The sequence below is a fragment of the Apis laboriosa genome, unplaced genomic scaffold, assembly GCF_014066325.1.
Source record: "Apis laboriosa isolate Shangri-la unplaced genomic scaffold, ASM1406632v1 scaffold68_cov148, whole genome shotgun sequence".
Taxonomy (NCBI): domain Eukaryota; kingdom Metazoa; phylum Arthropoda; class Insecta; order Hymenoptera; family Apidae; genus Apis; species Apis laboriosa.
In genome coordinates, this window is record NW_025224135.1 from 2,352,720 (window position 1) to 2,360,446 (window position 7,727).

Here is a 7,727-nt window from a genome sequence, read left to right on the forward strand (position 1 = left end):
CCATATTCGTAAGCCAAACCTACGCTGCGATTTGTGTCAACACTGTCAATAGAAGCATCATTTTCCATCTCGTCGCGTCAACGACTTTCGAAACGGGCTCTCTCGAGTAAAAATTTCATTTTCGTGAGTAAAAGAGATAACGCAGAGTGTAACATCGTTGACACGATTATCATATATGTCGATTAAAATTGGTTTTAATTGTTCAAACTGATAATATATGTACAGAATATTATATCATTAACAAAATTTATTCACTTTCCAGAAGATTTCATCCTTTTTTTCTTCCTAATGTAATTTTTTTTATATAATAAGTTATTCAATTCACAAGTTATTCAATTCTTAAGAAGAATGCAATTTATCTCTTTGGTTTAACTTGTATATATTAATAAAAGAAAATCGACGAAAAAAATTATTTATTTCATTCGTGCTTTTTTGTGAATTGTTATTAATTGATTGTTAATTGATTGTTATTAATTTTGTGAATTGTTTTATACAATTTAAAACACTTTGTAAAATGACCTATAAATGATTGAAATAAAAAAAAATTTTTCATTAAACGAAATCGAATAAAAAATTTTGAGAAACACGATATTTAATGAAATTTTTTTAGAAATGAATATTTTACTTAAAAGAAAATTAATTTTAATAAAACTTTTTATTTTTTGAAAAGAAAAAAAATATATTTTTTTTTCTACTTCTTATTTATGTGAATAGTTTAGAAGATATTTAATATTTTTTTAAAATTTGAGATACAGAAGAAAGAAAAAATAGCAATATACATATACATATTTTTCTGTAATTTTATGCAGGCTAGTTAGCTTGTAAATAAAAGTCAAAGAAAAATTATATTATTTATACTTTTTTTCATCGTCATAAAAAGTTAATTAAAAGAAACTTTTTTCAGTTTTTAAAAAAGAAAGATAAAACAACATATTTGTGTCTATAATTTTTACGTCTATGAAATATATATAAATATTATAATAATTATATATATATATTATAAATATATTATATATATTATATTATAAATAAATATAAATATATAAATATTATAAAGGCAAATATAATAATATTATATTATTTTAGATTGACTGTTTATTTTGATTGTACTTGTATATGTATCTACCTGCATACGAAGATTAGTGAGATTCATGAAACGTTTCAATTTCATTATATCATACACCTTGTGATCCTTTTGTTCGAGATTAAACCATCCTTTTCCAAGATCTCGAAGACACATTCTTATTGATTGTGTAATTTTTTCTAACCATGGTTCTTTCAAATATTTAATAACCGTGATAGTAGCCTGTATTTGCAAATCTTCGAATTCTTTTAACCTTATTTGTTTTCCGTATGAAGTGGCGAATAAATTCATAGATTCAGCTTGCTTACATTCTGCTACAGTACATTTCATTGCATTGTATACTTCTTCGTGAACATATAATGTTATCCAGTGAGTGGATTTTTTAATTTTCTAAATAAAAATATTATTTTTTTGATATTTATACATATATACCGAGTAAATGTTTTTAAAACTATTATTTCGATAAAAGTTAGGTTATCATAAATTTATAAAATTTTATTCACATTTATTTATATTTCTATTTTTAGTAAACGTGAAAAGTGCAGATATTTTTATTCAGAATAATTATTGATTGATTCAACATAAAATGATATAAAATTCTCGTGGAAGCATTATTAACGGACAGTTACCAAAAAGTTTTTCATGTCCGTATCAAATTTGCCTTTTTTCGGCACTTTCATAGGTTCAACTTCAGGTATCCATGTGATGAATTTAAACATTTCTGGATTCTTTTGTATCATTTCTCTCCACATGAGATCACACATTGTGCGTTGATAATCCAAGGAAATTTCATCGATCAACTAAAATAGAAACAATTATGATACAATACAATGGTATATTATTATATTAATAGAAAATTTATATGTTAATCTATTATGTTCATTATTATAAAATTAAAAAATATTTAAATTATTCTTAAATATTTTCTTTTTATATCAAATTTCATTTAAAAAACTTTTTACGTACATCCATTATATTTTTGTGTTTATATTTTGTATTGAATTTTTGATTCAGATGAATCAAACGAATAATAATTTCTATTTGTTCTTCATCCAACCTGGTCATACCATCCATTTGCATGCAGTCCAAATAAAAATTATATCTATATAAACATATTTAAAATAAATATTAAAAAAAAAAAATTACGATTTAAAAATTCATCATATTCATCGAGATTAATATTTAACGATACCTTTAATTTTTATTTCTATAATAAATAAATAAATAAATAAATCTCTAATCGTAAACAAAAATTACTTTACAGAAGCTTCAGCGATTTTTCTTTGTTCGACAGCCGTCATCACTCTTTTCGCGTAAAGCTTAGAATCTTCTTTGATAATTCTGGGATCTTCAGCAAAGAATCGAATATAAATTCTCGGTATCTCGAATTCCCGTTTTGTGCCGTCAAGTGTGAGTATACTCCACAATTTTTTATTATAATTGTAATCAAAAACAGCGGCTTTAGTCCAAACGAACAGCTTGTTCAAGAACTCGTCATCGAGATGTAATATTTCGTCTTCGGGTCGATATCTTGGTACGAAAACGCTAGCTGGCAACGGATAACGCTTTTCATCAATGAAACCCAAGTTTATCCAATCTTCTATTGTTCTGTAACAAATATGAAAATCGATGCATATGACATGGTGTATTGTTTCAAAGTTGTTTCATTAAATATTCGCTGATATTCAATGGAAAATAATTTTAAGAGATCGATTTATCTAGAGATTATTGTATTGTATTAATCAAAACTTATTGTAGACGAGATTTTAATACTTTTGTTTACAGTTTATAACGCACACGAACGCAAGGTTAAACAATTAACAAATATTTTTTTATAAAAGCATATATATATTTTTTAAAAAACTTATTTTCTATTACATGTTATTTTTAATTAAATTACTTTATAAAGAAATTTTATTCATAAATCATTATATTTTATATAATTTATATTTATACTTAATAATATAATTTAATTTATAATATATATTTTTTATTAATATAATTATCGAATTTATTAAATTTATTGAAGAAATTTGTTGAAGATTATATAACAATATAATAATATAATAATAAGTATAAACAGTTTATATTTTTATTTTTCTCTTTTATCATTTATCATTTATTATTATTGTTTTTAAATCGATTATGAATATTTATTTCAAGAAAATATTTAAAGAATAGAAAGAAATCTTAACATATGTTTGATAAAATTTTGTTTTACTAAATAAATTTCAAATAATTTCTATGTTACAGCATTTTTGCTCACATACCTGCAATCGTAGTCCTCGTTGTCAAAAATTTCCAAAGGCAGGAAATGTGCGATACTAAATAAACCGTATTTCTCGTCGTAGGACAATAGAGATACTAAGGCGGATGGAGGCAACATTTCTTTTGGTATAATGTTAATACTCGCTAAAGTATCCTGAATTTTTATATGTTTGTACAATCTTCGCCTCCTTTCCATCTCAACATTTCGTGGACACTGCTTCGGCGCCACATCTTGTTCCATTTGTACTTTGGGGATGAAGGTCTCCGCAGGAAATATCTGTTCCACGAATATTTGATATTTTTTTTATAAATTTTAATATAAAGATATTTGTAAATTTATAAAGATATTGTAAATTTTAATATAAAGATCACAGAATATAATTAAAAAGTAGAGAGTATTTTTTCTGTTTTATAGAAAAAATAAAAATTAATTAATTAATACTTCGAAATAAAATATTCTCATAAATATTCTCATAGAATGAATTTTATTTATTTTTTTTTTGTTTATGCGATATTTTTGCAAATTTAATTGATAAATAATAAAAATTGATAAAAAATTTTATAAGATATCAAAAAAAAATTAAATTTCTATCATTTCTATTTTACTTTAACTCATTTCGACAACTTAGAGAATCTTACAATCTTTTCAAATATTTTTTGATGCTTACAATTGATCGATCCAGGGGAAAACTCATCCATCTTTTAGCTTCACCAAGAAAATTATATAATTCATCATCCAGTAATTTTCTAATGCAGACGCTATGTTGCTCGGTGGCAACTTGCCATGCAAGTTTTACTCTTCTTGGTGCAATTGGTATAAGAACTACTTCCGGTGTAACAGGATTTTCCGTAGTTCCTGTTATTTAATTTATATATATATATATAGTTAAAAAATATAATAAATAAGTAAAAAATGTGTTACAATAAAAAAATATTTTTGGATAAAGTAGAAAAATATATATAAAAATATATTTTATATATATGTATAAAAATATATTTTATTCTTAAGATATTTAAGATAAATAATAATTTATCTAAATTTAAGAATTTAGATAAATAAATTTTTAATCATTTTAATTTACCTGTTATGATTTCGGAATAATAACCTCTTCTTTTTATTGTTTGTTTCTCCATATTCATAACTTTCGATATAATCTATTTTACTTTTAAAAATAAAATTGTATTTTTACAATTTATGTACAAATTAACTTTCTAAGTATTAAAATAATAAAATATTTATTCTTCGATTAGCATTAAAAATAATAAAATACGTAATATATGACATTTTTAATATTCATTATGAATGTGAACTTGTCTGTTGCATTATTTATCGATATTTTTATTACAATTGTTTTCAAGAAACAAATCGTGGTAGTTTTTTATCAAAAAAGTCACTGTTGATGTTTTGACTCTGTTTTCACTATATCAATATCAAATATAAATGTAACGTGCGATAATTCTTCATATTATTAAAATTTTAAAATTATCTTATTATATGTTATATGCGATTATACGTTATCGATCTAGTGAAAATGATTATCGAATTGTCGAGTTCATTCACATTCCTTTCTTTCGATTTGATAATCGAAATCTCAATGCATTCATTTTAGTGTCAATAATTATTATGTAAATATGTCATTCTTGATCTTTCCGTGTTTTGTCTGTTGCATAAATTTACATTTATAATTATTCTTTATCATACGTATATTATGCAATTAATACAACATTATGCAATAATGTTTTTTTATTTTAATTATTTGGTTGCTAAATTCTTTTTTTTTTATTAATTTTCTTCAATTTAAAACTTCAAATTAAAACTTCAAACTTCAATTTAAAATAAGGTGCAATTCTAACCAATCAAAAAATTGCTAAAATCCAAGCACAAGATAAATCAGTGCGCATTATAGTGCGCATAACCTCAGTCTAGAATTGAAAATCGTGGCGTCGTCATATGTTTCTTCGGCTGAGATTCGTAATTATATAAAATTTTTATTTATAAATTATTGTATTATATTTATTGAGTTTAGTTAATAAATTATTAAGCTTTTTTAAATATTATATATATTCATTAATATAATTATTATATTAAAATTGAACGTCCTTATGCAATTTGATTGTAGCTTTAAAAGTAGGTTTTGAAAGTTTTTACGCATCATAATAATTAAAAGATATCCGACGAATTTTCATGCAAATATAGTAAGACTTTATTTATTTTAATGAAATGTAATTCTTATAAATTTTCTTTGTCTCTTTTTATGTATACAGAGATGGAAAACTAGATTGGTTAATATTTCTTTCCTCAATGTATCATCCGTTCAATTATGTATTATTATTTTTATTTGTTTTGATTTAAGTTCGAAGCTCCAATGTTGAAAATATTTTTTATAAGTCAGCCTTTCTAGAAAATGATGCTTTATGTCACGTTTGACATGTTTCGACATGTCAAATTATTGACAATATTCTTTGTGATTCAATACATCGATTACTATGTGAGAAATCATTCTCTTGTCGAAACTTATTCCGATTAAATATTTTGTTTCAGATGACTAATTTATTTCATTATGATATTTACTTAATTTTTTATTATATTTTATTCTTTTTATTAATATTTCATTAGTATGTATTTAATTATTTATTAATAATTTTTTGACGAATAATTTTTTTTTTATTCATCTATTTAATCAGAGTTATCAATTCTTATTGTGAATTTCTAAAATAGAATTGATCTAAATTATTATTTTATTTTATAATATAATTAGTTTAATCTTATACATTTTATATATTTAAATATTTGATTTTTTATTTTGCAGATAATAGATAGCTAATAGTAGATAAGCAGAGTATTGAGACTATTCTAGGGAGAAAAAAGGATTTTTAATAATATAGATTTTGATAATAATTTATAAATTTGAAATAAAATAAAAAAAGAAAATTGACAGCAAAAATTGAATCAAAATTGAAAAATTATGAAATTGTAAAAAATTATTAGGCAAGTTAAATTAGATTTATAATTAAATAGAATATTTTTAATTACAATTAAATTTAAGAATTAGTAAACTTTTTTAAATAACTTTCTAAATGAGAATTTTAAAAACTTATACAATAATAATAAAATTGAATTTAGAAAAAAATTGAAATATTCAGTAATTCTGCAATTTAGTAACTTTTTCAAATTTAATCTTTTAATTCTGATTCTTTTTTCATTTTATCAATAAAAAAAGAAATCAATCGAGAGAATTTTAAAAAATATTTTGTTACAAATACGAAAATTCTATATGATCATATCTATTATGTTTTTTATATTCATAAAATAATAAGATCGAAGAAATTAGTTATTACATATTAAATGAGATTAATCATAAGAATGTAAATTTAATAATAATGAATAAAATACATTTTTGAGATATTCTATTGTTTATTATCGTTTATTTTTGAGTCAATATTTTTTTCTTTTTCACGACTCATATTTAAAAAAATATGTCTTCATTAAAAATAATTACTAGATAGTAATATTTATATATTAAAAAAAATAGTATATAAATAGAATATACAATATAATATGCAAAAAAAAAAAAAATAGAGCACTCGTTACAATATTTGATAGATGAAACGAATCTCTATTTAAGTTCCATTTTTTAAATTATATTTATAAAAATATGAAATTTACATAAACATTTACAATCTAGTAATTATAATTACATACATTTCCATTATAACTTTTACATTAATTTTCGCATTTTAAAACCATGAAATAAATATTTTTGATTTTTTTTCGTTATTCAAGATTTCAGTTGCATTTCTTCATTTTTATATGTAGGATTAGTTATGGACTTCTGTTAAATAGAATGACAAATCGGATTTCATAGATAGTCTACATGATGCTTTACTAAAATTAATTGAATGTCATTTAAAAACTTATTTTTTAGAGGACTGAAAATCATAAGTCATATTTTGAGAAATTCATATTTTTAAATTAATATTTAAGAAAAGAATAATTTTTTTCGAATATTTTTATGTTTTTCGGTTTCAGTATTGAATTAGCTTTCATTTGTATAATAATTTGTATATAATTTTTTTAATAATAATAATTTATACTAAATAACTTAAAATAAAATAAAATTCTAACATAGTTTAATTTTTTATCAAGTGAATTTAGATCACTGATTTTCAGGCCTATTTGTTGATTCATGATCATTTTTAAAGCAAATACATAATTTAATTATATCTTTCCATTGTTCATATAAATATTTGAACGCGATTCTTATCTTTATAATTTTTCTATTAATATTTTTATAAAATTTCTAACTAATGTTTCAATAATGTAAATACAATATACAATATAATTTATATATCCAAAATGATTTTTCCTAAGTAT